This window comes from Mustelus asterias, chromosome 23 (genome assembly GCF_964213995.1).
Source record: "Mustelus asterias chromosome 23, sMusAst1.hap1.1, whole genome shotgun sequence".
NCBI lineage: Eukaryota > Metazoa > Chordata > Chondrichthyes > Carcharhiniformes > Triakidae > Mustelus > Mustelus asterias.
The window spans coordinates 1,712,324-1,732,592 of record NC_135823.1 but is presented as its reverse complement, the minus strand read 5'-3'; positions in this window follow the sequence as shown (position 1 = coordinate 1,732,592).

Sequence of the window (20,269 nt, the reverse complement as noted above, 5' to 3'; positions counted from 1 at the left end):
GTGCACGCTACCCGGTTGACGTGCACACACGTGCAAGATATTCAGCCTGTAGTGACAGACAGTGTGTACATTGACGGAATGGAAACCTTTCCTATTGGTGAACCACAGTCCCTGCCCGTGCGGGGATCACAGGACGATATGCGTGTCATATATCACCCCCTGCACATGGGGCATGCCAGCGATGGTGGTGAAATCTGCTTTCCACACTTTCTGTTGCGCCTTGCCCACGTCGAAGTGGATGTTGTTGGCACCCTGGGTGAACAGGGCTTCCATGACGTCATAGGTTTACGGTGCGAGGGGAGAGATACAAAAGTGTCCAGAGGGGCAGCTTTTTCACACAGAGGGTGGTGAGTGTCTGGAACAAGCTGCTAGGGGTAGTAGTAGAGGCGGGTATAATTTTGTATTTTCAAAAGCATTTAGATAGTTACATGGGTACGATGGGTATAGAGGGATATGGGCCAAATGCGGGCAGTTGGGATTAGTTTAGGGTTTTTTTAAAAAAAGGGTGGCATGGACAAGTTGGGCCGAAGAGTCTGTTTCCATGCTGTAAACCTCTATGACTCTATGACCTGATGGATGCGCTTGTGCATTGAAAGCTGAGAGATGACAGTCTGGAAGGACCTGGTTGTGTAGAAGTTGACAGCTGCCTTGACTTTCACTGCCACTGGTAACGGGCGGCCTCCCAGCTCTCGAGATTCCCGGTCTGCCAAGGTCAGTCTCAGGGGCCGAACCATCCCATGACTTAGCTGGAACCTGCAGCGGCATATGGCGTCCGTCATCCCCTCGAAGAATGTAGACCAGAGTTCTCCTCCTCTTCTTCACCTGCCCATCACGGGCGGATGCGGTGCCACAACCTTTCCCTCGCTCCCTGCATTCTGCATTTTTTTCTAACCTGTGTCCCTTGTACCAACGTGTACTACGACCACTGGCTTTTCGCACTCCCCTTCAGTCCTGCAGCCGCTCCGAGACTTCCTTGAAATCGTTTGAGAATATTACAGCTGCATTGAGGGAGGGCACCGAGGACCGTTGAGGCAGCGAATCAATGTATTAATATCTCAGGAACAGGAAGCCGTCACAATGTTGGGGGTTATGACAGGCCTCTCGACATCCAGCGGCAGAGAAAGGAGCAGATTATCAGACCTGTTTTGGAAAGTTGCAAAAACAACAGGTATGTTGTGGTGGGTGATTTTAACTTTCCCTATATTGACTGGGACTCACTTAGAGCTAGGGGCTTCGATGGGGAAGAATTTGTCAGGAGCGTCCAGGAGGGTTTCTTGAGACCGTATGTAAATAGCCCAAATCGGGAAGGAGCCATGATAGGCCTGGCATTGGGGAATGAGTCCGGCCAGGTGGTCAAAGTTTCAGTAGGAGGGCATTTCCGGAACAGTGACCATAAATCCGTCATTTTAAAGGTGCTTGTCAATAAGACCATAAGACCATAAGACATAGGGCAAGTGTGGCGAATGTGTTAAACTGGGGAAGACTAAGTACCACAACATAGAGTCATACAGGTTTACAACATGGAAACAGGCCCTTCGGCCCAACTTGTCAATGCCGCCCTTTTCTTTTTAAACCCCGAAGCTAATCCCAATTGCCCACATTTGGCCTATATCCCTCTATACCATCTTACCCATGTAACTATCTAAATGCGTTTAAAAGACAACATTTTACCCGCCTCTACTACTACCTCTGGGAGCTTGTTCCAGACACTCACCACCCACTGTGTGAAGAAAGTGCCCCTCTGGACACTTTTGTACCTCTTCGCTCTTACCTTAAACCTATGCCCTCTAGTTTTCGACCCCCCTACCTTTGGGAAAAGTTATTGACTATCTAGCTGATCTGGACCCCTCATTATTTTATAGACCGCTATAAGATCACCCCTCAGCCTCCTACACTTCAGAGCAAAAAGTCCCAGTCTATCTAGCTGCTCCTTATAACTCAAACTATCAAGTCCCGGTTGCATCTTCGTAAATCTTTTCCGCACTCTTTCGAGTTTAATAATATAGTTTCTATATTAGGGTGACCAGAATTGTACACAGTATTCCAAGTTTGGCTTACCAATGTCTTGTACAACTTCAACAAGATGTCCCAACTCCTGTATTCAATGATATGACCGATTGGGCAAGGTCTGGAAAGTGTTGTTGGGGGAAGCAGTTTGGGAATAAATCAACTTCCGACATGTGAGAGTCTTTCAAATGCCAGTTGATTGGAATTCAGGACAGGCATGTACCTGTGAGAATGAAGGATAAGTGTGGCAAGTATCGGGAACCCTTGATAACGATAGATATTATGAATGGGCCTTTTCAAACAGAAAAAAAAAAATATTTGTAAGGTCTTAATGACTTAGGACAGTTGAAGCCCTTCAAGAAGGTATAAAACGTTGGAAGGGACTTGACGAAGGAGCGAGCAGGACTAATATGGGTCATGAAAAGTCCTTGCAAACAGGATTACGAAACTCCTAAGGCATTTTATACGTATGTAAAGAGCAAGAGGGTTGCCATGGAAAGGGTTGTTGCACTAAAAGATAGTGGAGGGCATCCATACACGGAAGCTGAGGAAATTGGCGAGATACTGAATGAATACTTTGCCTCAGTATTCACCAAAGAGTGGGACTTGATGGTTGAGGAGCTGAGGATAGGGTGTATAGATCTTCTAGGTCGTGTCAATATCAAAAAGGAGGAGGTACTGGGCTTCTTAAAAAGCATTAAAGTAGATAGGTCCTTAGGGCCTGATGGGATCTAGCCCAGAATACTGAGAGAGGCAAGGGCGGAAATTATTACAGCCTTGACAGCAATCATTGCGTCTTCAATAGCTATAGTGAAGTTCCAGAGGACTGGAGGATGCCCAATGTTGTTGCATTGTTTACGAAGGGCAGCAGGAATAATCCAGGAAATTATAGGACGGTGAGCCTGAGGTCTGTGTAGTGAAAGTATTGGAAAGGATTCCGAGAAGGATGATTAAATTATCCAGTAAATGATAGAACACTTAGGGGTATTGACAGGCAGAGATACCTCGACGTGCATGTCCACCAATCACTGAAAGTGGCAACACACGTGGATAATGTAGTCATGAAGACATACAAAATGCTTCCCTTCATTGGTCGGGACATTGAGTATAAACATTCACAGGTCATGCTACAGCTGTATAAAAACTTAGTTACGCCTCATTTGGAATATTGTGCACATTTCTGTTCGCCACACCACCAGCATGATGTGGATGCTTTGGAGAGGGTACACAAGATATTTACCAGGATGTTGCCTGGTCTTGCCTAGGGATATTAGCTATGAAAAGAGTTTGGACAATCTCGGGTTGTTATCTTTCGAACGAGGGAGTTTGAGCTTTACAAGATTATGAGTGGCACGGACAGGGTAGATAGTCAAGTGCTCTTTCCTAAGGTAGAAAAGCAAGCACTGGGGGCATAGGTTTAAGGTGCGTGGGGAAAAGTTTAGAGGCGACGTGAGAGGCAGCTTTTTACTCAGAGGATGGTGAATGTTTGGAATGCTCTGCCCGGGAAGATGGTGAGAGCAGGTACAATAGCAGTATTTAAGGGGCAACGAGACGAATTCACCGATAGGATGGAAATGGAAGGAGCCTGCCTCCGGAGGTGCATATGGTTTTATTTTGGGCAGGCATCATGATTGGTGCAGGACGAGAGGGCCGATGGGCCTGTTCCAGTGTTGTACTTTTCTCTCTTTCTTTGTCTTTTTGTAGGCTTATATTAACAGTGCAATGATGTTACTGTGAACATCCCTTTGTCGCCACGCTCCGACGCCTGTTTGTGTACAATGAGGGAAAATTTAACATGGTCATTACATCGAGTGGATTTACAAAGAGCAGAACGCAAATAAATATGTCATTCAACCCAAAAGCAAATCCCATTGTTCACATTCTATCCGAATCCTGTCCTCTCCATTTCCATCTCCGCCCAAATCGGTCCTTGTTTTCTTTTCCGTATGTGATGTGAAAGTAAAGAACCAAGAACAAAGAACAGTACAGCACAGGAACAGGCCCTTCGGCCTTCCAAGCCTGCGCTGCTGATGTGCCCACGAGACCATTCCTTTGTATCCCTCTATTCCCAGTCTGTTAATGTGGCTATCTGGATAAGTCTTAAATGATCCCAGCGTGTCCGCCTCAATCGCCTTGCTTCACAGTGCTTTCCAGGCCCCCACCACCCTCTGTGTAAAATACGTCCCCCTGACATCTGTGTTGAACCTTTCCCTCCTCACCTTGAACCCGTGACCCCTTGTGTTCGTCACCTCCGACCTGGGAAAAAGCTCCCCACTGTTCACCCTATCTACGCCCTTCATAATTTTATACACCTCTATTAGGTCGCCCCTCATCCTACGTCTTTCCAGGGAGAACAATCCCAGTTTACCCAATCTATCCTCATAGCTAAGACCCTCCATAACAGGCAACATCCTGGTAAATCATCTCTGTACTCTCTCAAAAGCCACCACGTCCTTCTGGTGGTGTGGCGACCAGAACTGGACGCAGTATTTCAAATGTGGCCTAACCATCGTTCTATACAGCTGCAACATCATATGCCAACTTTTATATTCTATGCCCCTTTCAATAAAGGCAAGCATGCCATATGCCATCTTCACCACCCTCTCCACCTGTGCTGCCACCTTTAAGGATCAGTGGACTTGTACACCCAGGTCCCTCTGTTTGTCTATACTTCTGGTGGTTCTGCCATATATTGTATAGCTCCCCCTTACCGAAATGCATCACTTCGCATTTACCTGGATTACTGTTCATCTGCCATTTCTCCACCCAATGTTCCAGCCTATCGATATCCTGCTGCATTCTCTGACAATGTTCATCACTATCCGCAACTCCAGCAATCTTCGTGTCATCCGCAAACTTACTGATCACACCAGTTACGTCTTCCTCCAAATCATTTATATAAATCACAAACAGCAGAGGTCCCACTACAAAGCCCTGCGGAACACCACTAGTCACAGACCTCCAACCGGAAAAAGACCCCTCCACTGCTACCCTCTGTCTTCTATGGCTAAGCCAGTTCTCCACCCATCTAGCTAACTCACCTTTTATCCCGTGAGATTTAACCTTATGCACCAGCCTGCCATGAGGGACCTTGTCAAACGTTTTACTAAAATCCATATAAACGACATCAACAGCCCTTCCCTCGACAATCGTTTTTGTCACCTCCTCAAAAAACGCAACCAAATTTGTGAGGCAAGACCTCCCTCGTACAAAACCACGCGGGCAATCGCGAATGAGATTATTCAGTTCGAAATGCGCAGATATCCCATCCCTAAGAATCTTCTCCAACAACTTCCCTACCACGGACGTCAAGCTCACCAGCCTATAATTACCCGGGTTATCCTTGCTACCCTTCCTAAATAGCGGGACCACATTTGCCATCTGCCAATCCTCTGGGACCTGACCTGTGTACAGTGAAGAGACAAAGATTTCTGTTAGAGGCCCAGCAATTGCATCTCTCGCCTCCCTGAGGAGTCCAGGATAGATGCCATCGGCCCCTGGGGATTTGTCTGTCTTAATGTTTCCTAAAAAACCTAACACTTCTTCCCTTGTAATTTAGATATTTTCTAACGGGTCAACACATCTCTCTGAGACAATACCAGTCAACATGTCCCTCTCCTTTGTGAATACTGATGCAAAGTATTCGTTTAGGATCTCACCTACTTCCTTTGGTTCTAAGCATAATTCCCCTCCTTTGTCCCTGCGAGGCCTGATTCTTTCCCTAACAATCCTCTTGTTCCTGATGTATGTATAAAATGCCTTAGGATTCTCCTTAATTCTGTCTGCCAAGGGCATTTCCTGACCCCTTTTTGCCCTTCTAAGTCCCTGTTTGAGTTCTTTTCTACTTTCTCTGTCTTCCTCCAGTGCTCCATTTGTTTTTCGCTGCCTGGACCACATGTATGCCTCTTTTTTCTCTTTGATTAGGCCCACAATTTCACTGGTTATCCACGGCTCTCGAATCCTACCTTTCCTATCCTTCCTCTTTACAGGCACATGCCTGTCCTGCAGTCCTATCATTCTATCAATTCCTATCAATTGAATTGTAAAACATTCTACACGGAAATTGCGAAGAGTATTTGGAGGCCCGTGTTGCTATGGGCAGAAGGAAAAGTCCATTCTGCTTAACAACGTTCATGCATCCCACACGGTTTAGCTCTTACCATCCATCAGGGCAACCATTATTCCATCGATTATTTCTCGTTCTTGCCTCAGAACACCTCAAGATTCTGGAGAATTTAGCATGGCCGAAGCACCTCAGCAGCACGTAGCTCGGATTGTTGGGAGTAAATCCGAGCAGCCGAAGGAAACCCATGAAGACACGAGGGAGAACGTGCAGACTCCACACAGACAGTCATCCAAACCCGGAATCGAACCCAAGTCCCTGGCTGTGAGGCAGCAGTGCTAACCACTGTGCCATTTTTTTGTCTGTGGAAATAAAAATACGCCCCGTCTACATTTGAAAAAATCTGTGTTCAAGCCACTCGAATTATCAGTTCTATTGTCCAAATTCAAACCTCTATTGTGCCAGGAAAATCATGTATCAAAACATGAGCTCTGAGGTAGGGTCATTCAGACTCAAAACGTTGGCTCTGTTCTCTCTAAGACAGGGGATGGTTGGAAAGGGTTACTTTTCAAACTGGAGGCCTGTGACCAGCGGTGTGCCTCAGTGATCGCTGCTGGCTCCAGTTATTTGTCATTTATATTAATGATTTGGATGAGAATTTAGGAGGCATGGATAGTAAGTTTGCAAATAACACCAAAATTGGTGGCCAGTGGACAGTGAAAAAGGTTACCGAGGATTGCAACGGGATCTTGATCAATTGGGCCTGTGGGCTGATGAATGACAGATGGAGTTTAATTTAGATAAATCCGAGATGTTGCATTTGGTAGATCGAACCAGGGCAGGAGTTACTCAGTCAATAGTTGGGGGTTGGGGAGAGTTATAGAACAAAGCGATCCAGCGCTACAGATCATTAGCTCCTTGAAAGTGGAGTCACGGGTGGACACAGTGGCGAGGAAGGCATTTGGCATGCTTGGTTTCATTGGTCAGAACATTGAATAAAGGAGTTGGGACGTCTTGTTGAAGTTGTACAGGACAGTGGTAAGACCACACTTGGAATACTGTGTACAGTTCTGGTCACCCTATTATAGAAAGGATATTATTAAACTCGAAGGAGTGCAGAAAAGATTTACTAGGATGTGACAGGGACTTAAACATAGAACATAGAAAAATACAGCACAAACAGGCCCTTCGGCCCACAAGTTGTGCCGGTCATGTCCCAGCCTACCCAGGCTCATATATCGGCTTAACTATAACCCTCAATCCTATTACGTCCCATGTACTCATCCAGAAGTCTCTTAAAAGACCCTATCGAGTTTGCCTCCACTACCACTGACGGCAGCCGATGCCACTCACCCACCACCCTCTGAGTGAAAAACATACCCCTGACATCTCCTCTGTACCTACTCCCCAGCACTTTAAACCTGTGTCCTCTCGTAGCAGCCATTTCAGCCCTGGGAAAAAGCCTCCGAGAATCCACCCGATCTATACCTGTCAACATCTTGTACACCTGTATCAGGTCACCTCTCATCCTTCTTCTCTCCAAGGAGAAAAGACCAAGCTCCCTGAGCCTAAGCTCATAAGGCATGCCAACCCAATCCAGGCACCATCCTTGTAAATCTTCTCTGCACCCTTTCAATCATTTCCACATTCCCTCCTGTAATGAGGCAACCAGAACTGAGCACAGTACTCCAAGTAGGGTCTGACGAGGGTCTTATAAAGCTGCATCAGTATCTCCCAACTCATAAACTCAATCCCTCGATTGATGAAGGCCAGCACACCATACTCCTTCTTAACCACCTCCTCTACCTGCGAGGCCGATTTAAGAGTCCTATGGACCCGGACCCCAAGGTCCTTCTGATCCTCTACACTACTAAGAGTCTTACTCTTGATATAATACTCCACCATCCCATTTGACCTGCCAAAATGGACCACAACACATTTACCCGGGTTGAAGTCCATCTGCCACTTTTCCGCCCAGTCTCGCATACTGTCTATGTCACGCTGCAGCTTTTGACTCCCACCACCTATCCACAACACCACCAATCATCGTGTCGTCGGCAAACTTACCAACCCATTCCTCCACTTCCTCATCCAGGTCATTTATGAAAATGACAAACAGCAAGGGTCCCAGAACAGATCCCTGGGCACTCCACTGGTGACCGACCTCCATTCAGAAAAAGACCCTTCTACGACCACGCTCTGCCTTCTGCAGGAAGCCAGTTCTGAATTCACAAGGCAACAGCCCCTTGGATCCCATGCCCTCTCACTTTCTCGAGAAGTCTTGCATGGGGGACCTTATCGAACGCCTTGCTGAAGTCCATGTAAACCACATCTACTGCTTTTCCTTCGTCAAGGTGTTAAGTCACATTTTCAAAGAACTCCACCAGTCTCGTAAGGCACGATTTGCCTTTGACAAAGCCGTGCTGTCTACTTTTGAGCATACTAAACTTCTTTAAATGTTCATAAATCCTGTCCCTCAGAATCTTCTCCATCAACATACCACCTTACTTGATGGTTTAATTTTTAAGGAGAGGCTGAATGGACTGGGACATTTTTCCCTGTAGCGTAGAAGGCTTAGAGGTGATCTTATAGACGTCTATATAATAATCAGGGGCATAGATCAGTTAGATAGTCAACATCTTTTCCCAAAGGTAGGTGGGTGGGGGGCGGGAGGGGGGCGGGGGGCGGCTATAAAACTTCAGGGTTTAGGTTTAAGGTGAGGGGGAGAGATACAAAAGGGTGCAGAGGGGATTTCTTACACACAGAGAATGGTGAGTGTCTGGAACAAGCTGCAAGAAGTAGGAGGAGAGGCAGGGGAAATTGTGTCTTTTAAAATGCATTTAGACAGTTACATGGGTAAGATGGGTCTCGACGGATATGGACCAAATGTGGACAATTGGGGCTAGCTTAGTTGTTAAAAAGGGATGGCATGGACAAATTGGGCCGAAAGGCCTGTTTCTGTGCTTAAACTTCTATGATTCTTCGACTCTTTGACGCTCCATAATTGCTGTCAGAACTGAAGAGATTTTCCAAAATGTTCTGTTTTTGTTCCACCACCACTCCCGTCTTGTTCTCCAGTCACACCTTTCGCACAGAGAGATTAGATTTGCGCCCTCTCGAGCCTCTCGCGTTATTCAATCTTTTTAAGCAGTTTGATCAATTTGACTCCTTAATATTGTAAACTCAGTCACACCTTACATTTGTGTAAGTCGTTGGTGAGGCCGCATTTGGTGTATTGTGTACAGTTTTATTCACCATCTGATTTAAAAGACATTGATATGCCGGAAAGAGTGCAGATAAGATTTGCGAAGGCCTTTGAAGTCGGACAATATACCTCTGTAGGCTGGTATGAGTCAAAAATACAGTCAGGCTTTATTCTCACAAGCTTATGGGAGAACTTGACCCCTTGAAAGCGGAAGCCAACGTTCTCACTGAACACAAGAAGCATGGATATTTATACATCAGGGTTGCCAATACAAGTCATGAAGCAAAGTCCAGTTAACAGTCCTTGATCGTAAATTATAGCTCCTTTAACAGCTTCTGATAGTCTTTGGATCATGGTTAGAAACCATCTGGTATCCTTGGGTCATAAAGCACAATTCTTCTGGTCGTTGCAGTCAAGGTGTCACCTCTGGTCCCCTGCTCTTCCCGCAGCGTTTCCTTTGAAGTGACTGAGTGACTGAGTGCCACTGTCCCAGTGGGAGTCCTCCTTCAAACGGCCATTCTCGCACTCTACCATTTGGTCGCTGCTTCCTCTGTTTAAATCACAGACAAGCCTACAAGAAAGAAAGACTAAAATCTATATTCAACTGTCTGTTTTATCAGAATGATATAAACAAGCGAGGGAACCATGAACAAATGGCTTATACTAAAGTAAAAGATGAAAGACATGAACAAATGGCTTATGCTACTACCAGGAGCAATATAAAAAAGGGATGACGAGCCACAAGTAAACGATATGTTTATGATACATTCCAGATACAAAGTTCAACCTTTTAGGCACAAAATACATTGAGTACAAAAAAAACATTAACCCTTTCCCTTCTTCAGCCTTTCCAGGACAAGGGGGCCTGATTAATAGGGTACGAGTGACCAGGATAATGTTTTATTGCTTCGAACATAGGAAAATGTGGGAGCGAGCTGATTGAGGTTTATAAAACTATGACGGGCATAGATAGAATGAAAGCACATGGTTTTTTTCCCAGGGTAGCGAAATTGAAAAGCAGAGGGCATAGTTTTAATGTGAGGGGCAGGGGGTGTGGGGGAGGGGGTAGATTTAAAATGGACCTGAATGGAAACTTCTTCACAAAGAGGGTGGTGCGTATATGAAATGAGCTAACACAGAAAGTGTTTGAAGCAGGTTCAATCATAACATTTAAAAAGCATTTGGATAAGTACATGGATGGGAAAGTATGTGAGGGATCTTGGTCAAATGTGAGCATTTGGGACTTGCTGTGAGGGCAAAATGTTTAGCATGGACCAGTTAGGCCAGAGGGCCTGTTTCTGTGCTGTGTTTCTCCATGACCCGATGACTCTATGATCAATAGTTTGTGATCTTGCTGCACATTTCCCAAGTTTCTCTATTCTTCAGTTGAATCTGCACCACTTCATGGATTGTGCCTTTACCTTGCAGCACGCCCAAGGCAGAAATGTTTCCACAGTGTCATGAGGTGACTCTGGGCTCAATTTCAACTTAAGCATCAACCAGCTTTGAAACTAGTTGACAGTTACTGAGTCCTCAAATGATACAATTATTTTTGATTCAATTGATAACGACGTATTCATTTGTTTTAATGTCGAGCCTGGTACCTGATATCTAGAATTTCTTGGAAAGAGTGCGTAAAATAAGTATGTTGTTGAAATTATATCCTCAGATTTTATTCCTGCATCGGCCCGTGATTTAATCGGATTTTCTAACATTCCATGTATGACAGACACCTGTATGATTCCGGATGCCTGACTAAGCAGGTTGATGGACAGAAGGCACGACAGTTCGCTCGTGTGTGTGTGTGTGCGTGTTGGGGGGGCGGGGGGATAAATAAATGGTCAAACTGTTCAGCAGTTACAAGTATCTGGACAAGAATTCAAGCAGCAATGACCCAATACTCCAGCAAAGAAAAGCCGACACGCGATAGCACGGCAGCACAGTGGTTATCACTGCTGCCTCACAGTGCCAGGGACCCAGGTTCGTTTCCGGCCTTGGGTGACTGTCTGTGTGGAGTTTGTACGTTCTCCCACTGACTGCGTGGGTTTCCTCCGGGTGCTCCGGTTTCCTCCCACATTCCAAAGATGTGCAGGTTATGTAGATTGGCCATGCTAAATTTCCCCTTAATGTCCAAAGTTGTGCAAGTTAGCGGGATTGACCATGATAAATTTCTCGTTAGTGTCCATCGATGTACATGTTAGGTGCATTGGCCATGCTAAATTGCACCTTCGTGTCCAAAGATGTGTAGGCTTGGCGGTTTTCCGCGGTAAACACGTGGGCGTTTAAGGCCCTGGGTCGGATGCCCTTTTGGGCAGTCGGCACAGACTCGAAGAGCCCTATGGCCTCCTTCTGCACCGTAGGGATTCTACCAGCGTCTAAACCGATTGCAAACTATGAAAGGATTAGTCGGGTCTTGTTGGGAGAGAAAGACCACTGATAGCCGGGATTTCATAAGGAACTTGTTCATTCAGTGAGTGGAGAGTTTGCGGAAGTAGTTCCCACACTGACTGCTTTAGCCCAACAGCCGATATGCAATTAAGTGGTTAGTTGGATAAACCAATGAAGGCGGAAGGAATAAAATGATGTGTTGGTGGGGTGGAATGAATTGTGGATGTGAGGAGATTCCTGCGAAACATATGAACAGCCGCCATCCGCAGATGGCCGGCTGAGAGGAATATTTACAAGACAAAGAGGTAGGCAGGGAGACAGATACCGCATGAAACAATTACTCAGACATCAATTTATGTTCCTATATTTCTTCATTGTGCTACGCTATTTTTGAAAGCAGAATATTTTCGGAATGAGGTAGACATAGTTTGAATTAGGGCGATATCCCCAGTGCCCAGGGGAATGCAACAAGCAGCAATGTTGTTCAGTTCAAGGACATTGTCTTTACTCCTCAGTTTGAATCTGTTTTGATGCACACCGCCTTTCACCAGTGTTTAACAGAGAGCTGTGAAATGTTTCCCTTTGCGGGCTGAGATGTGGGTAGGCTCCTGAACGGTAAACAGGAAACGCCAAGACAAAATTAATTGCAGTCGTAATGTAAGTCAACTGTGACACACTAATCAATAAACTTAAAAACTTAAATTAACACTGTGCTGAATTTTCCAGTGCTATATTCAAACGCTCTACGGAGTCTCTGCAAAACGTAAATTGAAAGTTTTAACGTTTATTTATTAATGTCACACAAGTAGGTTTACATTAACACTGCAGTGAAGTTAATGTGAAAATCCGCGAGTCGCCACACTCCGGAAAATGTAGCAGGTGTTTCGTGTGATGGATAAATACCAGCCCTGAGCAGATTGTCCATGCTCCATTGTGTAAGAGGATGTTTATACCACAGAGAGATAGACAGAGTGAAACAATAACTCAATCGTTCACTCCTCTTTCTAGTTTTCTTCAATCTGACACCTTCTGGTTGGAAACAGAATAAATGAACGTGTTCAGAATGAATTCAACGCAACACTCGGTATTAGGCTGATATCTCCTGTGCTCAAGCAAATGTCACAACCAGTAGTGCTGTTGAGTTCTCGGGGATTTTAACATTAACCTTGCCTCTCCTCCACAGCTTGAATCAGTCTGAAGCGCCCAGTTAAACATAAGTTGTGAGCTGTTTCTTTTTGTGGGCTGAGATATGAGTGGGCTCCTGAACTATAAACAGGAAATGCTGAGACAAAATGAACACAGCGCTGAATTTTCCAGTTCTTAACCACTGTACGTCGTCGCTGCAAAACATGCATTTCCACCATATTTTCCAATTCCCGGGGGCCGAGTACTGAGTTACCCCAGAGAAGAGCTGGTATGTGTATGACAGCAAGAAGTCCCGTGATCCCAGCCCACGCGCTCCTCACTGCCCTGGTCACCTCCTTCAAGGTTTTCTTCACTGCTACCCTCAGTTTTTTCAATGGACCTCCCCAGCATTAAGTTGATCTTTCTCTACACCTTAGTTACGATTGTAACACTACATTCTGAACTATCTGCTTTCCTTCCCTACGTATGGTACGCTTTGCCTGTATAGTGCACAAGAAAAATACTTTTCAATGTATACTAATACATGTGACAATAATTAATCAAACCAAATGAAAGTAAATCGAATCGATGCATGTCCAGCGATAACCTGCCCAGTGGCGCTCAGTTTGGCTTCTCCCAGTCTTAGTCAAGAACTACTTCATTGCAGCCTTGGTTCAGACATGAACAAAAGATCTGAAAATTGGTTTCTGTTAAGGTGCTCTTTCAGAGAGTCGGGGCAGGCTCCATGAGTTGAACGGTCTCCTTCTTCAATATAGGGATTCTATGGTTCCAAACATCCTGTCCTTTATCTTAAATCCATGCCCTCTGCTCACTGATCTATCCACCAAGTGAAATCGGGTGGCAAAGTGGCAGAGTGGTTCGCACCGCTGCCTCACAGCAGCAGGGATCCCGGTTCATTTTCCGGTTTGGGTCACTGTCTGTTTGGAGTCTGCACGTCCTCTCCGTGTCTGCTGGGCTTCCTCCGTTTCCTCCGGTTTTCTCCAAAAGTCCGAAAGATGTGCTAGTTAGGTGCATTGGCCATGCTAAATTTTCCCTCAGTCTACCCAAACAAGCGCCAGGCGGCGAGAGGATTTTCACAGTTACTTCATTACAGTGTTAATGTAAACCTACTTGTGGCACGAATAAATACACTTAAAATGTTTCTTTCCATCTACTCTATCTGTGCCCCTCATAATTGTATACATCTCAATCAAGCTGCCCCCCTATTCCGTCAGTCTCCATCGCATACCCATTCTGATCTATTCTGACCCAAGATTCCAGATTTAGATATATGTAACTTAGAGTACGGTATTAGTAAGGAACACGGATTTGGGGTGGTCCTGATCAATCAGTTCCAAACGGATCCATACAGGTTGTGAACGAAGAACAGAATGGGGTCAATCCAGTTTTTACCTGCTCTTCTCCCTGCAGAAGGAAGGCGGATTTGTCCCTAGTTAATCATGAATGTCAACTGACCATCATACAATTGACAGCAAGTGCCGCCACTGAGCATGTGTAGAGGTGGTCTTGGATGGTAGAGAGCAAGTAACCAGGAAACTGTTATTTAAATAGGATTGTTTGTCAGTATAAAGGAGGTTTTTCACGGTTGTCACAAGGCCACGACGTTGTTGCTCTCTGTGAACACCAGTGGGCAGCCTTGCACAAACAAGTTAACCGGCATACAGAGGTGCAGGGGCCTATATACAACAATTTATGTATGTTCGCAGGTAACTGCATAATTTATATCAGTAAGGATATGATGAATATATATGAATGTATCATTATACGACCACAGAAGGCCTGCATGTAGGCTCCACTGTTACACAGCAGTACATAACATTAAAGAACACAAAATGGCTACCAGCTGGGTTAGCCACATTCCTGAACATAATCTGGTATACGGCGGCTGCTGCTCTTATCTGTTCGGATACATGAAAAACAGATTCTGCAGACACGAAAACAAGTACAATGCTTCTTCACAAATCTCTCAAGTATTTCTCTCAAGTGTTACGAAGTTCATTAACCCTTACCCGTCTTCAGGAAGCTCCAAAAATATCTGTATGCTCATTAACGGGGCAGCCCAGCACATCAGTGCAAAATGCAAGGCACTTGGAACAAAATTCAACCAGAAGTATCCAGTGGATGACACAACCGAGCCTGCTCCAGGAGTCGCCAGCATGACAGACATCTGAGTTCATCCGATTCGATTAAATCACGTGATAGCAAGAAATTGCAGATGACTTCATTCACAACCCTTTGTATTTCTAGAAGGAGCCATACGAATCTATGAGACAAGGATGTTTTCTATGTGCGTCTGTAAAAGCTGGTGGGAGTCACACAAGGCATGTCGGATTTCCTAAGCGTCATGAGAAAGTTAAAGTTTATTTATTAGTCACAATTCGGCTTGCTTTCACACTGCAATGAACTGCTTTCACACTGCCTCTGGCGTCGGTCAAGGGACACTGAGGGAGAATTTAGCCTGGCCAATTCACCGAACCTGCACATCTTTGGAGTGTCGGGGGAAACCGGAGCACCCGGAGGAAACCCAGACATGAGGAAAATGTGTAAAGTCCACACAGATAATCACACAAGCCGGGAATCAAACCCGAAGCTCTGGCGTTTAAGGTGGCAATGCTAACCACTGTGCCACCATGACCCCCGAGGCATTGGTAGGTTTTCTTAACAAGGACATTATCGTGGAGGGACCAGGACAAATCGTTGGTGATCTGGACACTGAGTTGGTTAACGCTCTCACCAAAAGTGTGACAAAATGTTACCTGTCAACATTATGAAATTGATCTGTTGCTCACTTTTCCTTTCTTGAGGGAGATATTCGCTCAGCTTTCTGGGAGAGTGGGCGGGGGGCGGGGGAGGGGGGCGGAGGGGAGGATGGGTGAATAAACGATATACAAGTAGTATTTAAAACAAAGGCACATTAAATAAACGTATGTTTTAAAAAGTGCCTGTGAAACATCAGTCCTCACGTAATCAGCTGTTTTAATAACTTCAAATCTCAACGAGAACAAAGAATAGAATCCTGATCAACTTGGCAGTTATTGTAAATGGTGAATATACATCATTCTAACAGACAAAACACTTGGAGCTGTTAATGCGACAGATGATTCTGCTTATTGGATTTCCTCATTGGAAACATGACCTATTTCTGCAGTACTTTCAGAGAAACATGTGCAAAATCTCTGTGAAACCCCTCAGGAAAGCATATCAAACAATCTTCACTGTAATGATGGGGAACGCATGTTGCCACAAAAGGAACATACATTCATGGGACATGGGCGTCGCTGGCTGCCCAGAATTTATTACCTATCACTAGTTGCCCGAGGGCAATCGAGTGTCTTAAAAACGATTTGAAAGTCAAGCACGTTGCCGTGGGTCTGAAGTCACATGTAGGCCAGACCAGGTAAGGATGGCAGATTTCCTTTGCTGAACGATAGAGCGAACTACATGGGTTTTTCCTGACTATCGATTCATGGTCATCAGTAGATTCTGAATCGCAGGTATCTTTATTGAATTCAAAATCCACAAGCTGCCTGGGAGCGATTCGAACCAGGGTCCCCAGAACAGTAGCTGAGTGTCTGGATCACGGGAGCACAGTGATTAGCACTGCTGCCTCACAGCTCCAGGGACCTGGGTTCGATTTCAGGCTTGGGTCCCTGCCTGTGTGGAGTTTGCATATTCTCCCCATGTTTGCATGGGTTTCCTCCAGATGCTCCGCTTTCCTCTTACAGTCCAAATATGTGCGGGTTAGGTTGATTGAACATGCTAAATTGCCCCTTAGCGTCACGGGATACATAGGTTCGAGGGATTAGCAGGGTACATAATGTGGGATGAGGGGGATAGGGCCTGGGTGGATTGTTCTCGGTGCAGACTCGATGGGCCGAATGTATCCTGCTGCACTATAGGGATTGTATTCTATTCTAATAGTCTAGCGATAATACCACGAGGTTTTCGCCTGGCCTTCTATGATGCAAAGAGATTTGTCGAATGAAATACTGATAGAACAGGTTCTGACATCACCGGGAACTGAGCGCTTGATCTGTTCTGCATAAGTGCATGACCTAGCATGAGAATGAATCCATTCAGTCCAACCTGCAACAGAGGGTTTGGCGTGGCAGCAAAGAGACACATTGGCTCTGGCCCCGGCTGTTAGCTTTTACCCACAAGGACGCTTCGCATGTTCTGCGGTGTGCAGAGGACATCGAGGGGCGGAAGCCGCTCGCCAAGATTCTATCCACTTTACACGGCTGATGGAAAATTATTCGAGCCAGAAGGCCTCAGTGGTTTGCTTGTTTTCACAGTTGAGACGCTGCACACACAGAACTGCTTGCCGAGGTCACACATTGGCGCTAAGTTTGAAACCGCTAGCATAGCCGGTCTGCCGCTCAGCTTTGATACAATGAACAAAGACCAGGCTATTGTATGTATGACTTCATTTACAGTCCCCTCATAAATGCGACACTAGGTCCATGTCCTTCTTCAACGTCCAGTCTGGAAGAAAAGTTACAGATACCCAGCTTCACTCACAAACGATGCATTCCCTTAATCAGCGGCAGTGTCCAGTCTCTACATACAGGGAACATTGAAACAACTCACGAAGGCTGCCACTGTGCATTTCAAATATATCCACCGACAATCCATCCAATATTTTCCAGTTTCTGTGCAAGCAGGTTGTGTCACCAATTAGTGATCATAGTTTGAGGATATGGGATAAATCTTTTCGGCATGAACTGAGGTGAAATTTCCTCACCCAGAGAGTGTTGAATGTTTGGAATTGACTGCCACAGAAAGTGGTTGAGCCCAAAACGTTCTGTGATACCAAAAGTAAACCTGGAGTATTGTGTACAGTTTTGGTGTTCTTATCTCAGGAAGGATGTCCTTGCTATAGAGCGACTACAGCAAAGGGTTACCAGGCTGATTCCTGGGATGACAAGCCTGTCATATGAGGAGACATTAAGCAGGTTAGGATTGTATTCTTTGGAGTTTAGAAGAGTGAGAGGGGATTCTAATAGGATCAGACGGGATCGATTCAGAAAGAATGTTCCCAATGGTGGGGGTAGTCCAGAAGTCAGGGTCATATGTTGAGGATAAGGGGTAAATCTTTTCGGACTGAGGTGAGGAGAAATTTCTTCCCCCAGAGGGTGGTGAATTTGTGGAATTCACTCCCACAGAAAGTAGTTGAGGACAAAACGTTGTGTGATTTCAAGAAGAAATTATATATAGCTCTTGGGGCGAAAGGGATCGAGGAATATGGGGAGAAGGGGGGAATAAGGAAATTGAATTTGATGATCAGCCATGATCAGAATTAATGGCGGAGCAGTTTCAAAGGGCCGAGTGGCCTCTTCCTACTAATATTTCCGAAGTTTCTGTGGCAAAAATTGTAAAAATAAAACGTTCGCTTCAGAGTGTCCCATAGGGTGTACCATTACATTCAATCTATTTTCCTGTTATTCACCTTGCAAATCCACACCTTAATCGACCAGAAGGACAAAGGCAGCAGACGCATGGGGACACCATCGCCATCACACTCTCCTCCCAGTAAGAGACAATCTGTTGGAAATATATTGCCGTTCCTTCGCTACGGCAGGTCAAAATGTTAGATCTCGCGTCTTATTTAGCGCAGTTGGTTAGCAAATGGACTGCCACGGAGAAGGTGCAGAAGTTGTTTTCATTGGAGCGGCGGAGGCTGAGGGGAGACCTGATGGAAGTCTATAAAATTATGACAATCCTCGATAGGGGTGACAGCAAAATCTTTTTTTCCCCAGAGATGAAATGTCAAACATCAAGGGGCTTGAACTTAAGGTGATCGGAAGAAAGTTCAAAGATGTGAGGGACAAATGTTTTTCACAGAGAGTGGTCGGTGTCTGCACCGCCCTGTCTGGGATGGCGGTGGAGGCAGATAAGATAGGTGCGTTTAAGGGGCTTTTAGTTAAGCACATGAATATGCAAGGACTAGAGGGATATGGCCAGGGGCAGGCAGAAGGGGTTAGTTTCTTTAGGTGTCAAGTTCGGCAAAATATCGAGGGCCGAAGGGCCTGTTCCAGTGCTGTATGTTCAATGTTCTCTTCTCTTTGTTCGAAGAAGGCAACTCACCACCACTGATCAACCCGCCCATTGAGGTACTTAATATATGCGGGCCCAGCCAAACGACCATAAGATAAAGGAACAGAATAAGGTCATTCGACCCATGGAGTTGCTCTGCCATTCGATCATGGCAGATATGTTTCTCAGCCTCATTCTCCCACCTTTACCCCATAACCTTTTATCACCTTACCAATCAAAGACTTTTCTATTTCTGTCTTAAATGCATTAAATGACTTGCCGTCCACAGCCTTCTGTAGCAATGAATTCCACAGATTCATCACCCTCTGGCTGAAGAAATTCTCCCTTATCTCGCTTCTAAAGGGTCAACACTTTACTCTAAGTCTGTGCCCCTGGAGCCTAGTCTCTCCTACCAATGGATGGTGGCACATTGGTTAGCACTGCTGCCGCACAGCACCATGGACCCGGGTTCAATTCCGGCCTTGGGTGACTGCGGGAGTTTGCACATTCTCGCTGTGTATGCATGGGTTTTCTCCGGGTGCTCCAGGTTCCTCCCACACTCCAAAGATGTATGCGTTAGTTCGACTGGCCATGCTAACTTGCCCATGTTAGCAAGGCTAGCAGTTTAAGGTGGCAATGCGGGGAAATGGCTTGGGTGGGATTGTTGTCAGTGCAGGCTCGGTGGGCTGAATGGCCCCCTTCTGCACAATAGGGATGCTATTCTATTCTGTTCAATTCTGAACATCTTCCCCACGTTCACTCTATCCAGGGTTTTCACTATTCTGTAAATTTCAATGAGATCCCCTTGGTCATCCTTCTGAACTAAGCCCCTCACCCCATACCCTGAGAATAAATTAAATTTTTACTTACATATTCAGCACATATCCGCTCATTGATTAACTTGTGGTCCTCTCGGAATGACAAACCAATCAAGCTCTGTATGGATATTCTATCTCTTGACCCCTGTGACACGTATGCGGCTACCACAGTGCGTCAAATGCACGTGGCATTCAGCAGGACACTGCCCCCAGCATTGTGTCATACTTTCCATTGCGCCCTTTGTCATATTTTCCACATCTTGAAGTGCAACAATTAACTGGGACTGAACCCAGTTCAGTCGGCGACCGTTCACCAAAAACAAACTGTTGCGAGTGGAAACAGGGAGATATTGCTCACCTCCGCAAAATGTCCCAGCAATCTTTATCCCTGATAATTATTCTCCAACTGTTGTGGGCTTATGGTGAGTATCTGCCAGGTGAGATATTTAAATTGGCATCAGCCAAAAATAGTTTTTAAGCATTAGTGTCACAAGTGGGTTTACATCCACACTGCAATTAAGTTACTGAGAAAATGTCCTGGTCGCCAAACTCTGGCGACTTTTCGGGGACAAGGAGGGAGAATCTATCATGGCCAATGCATCTAAA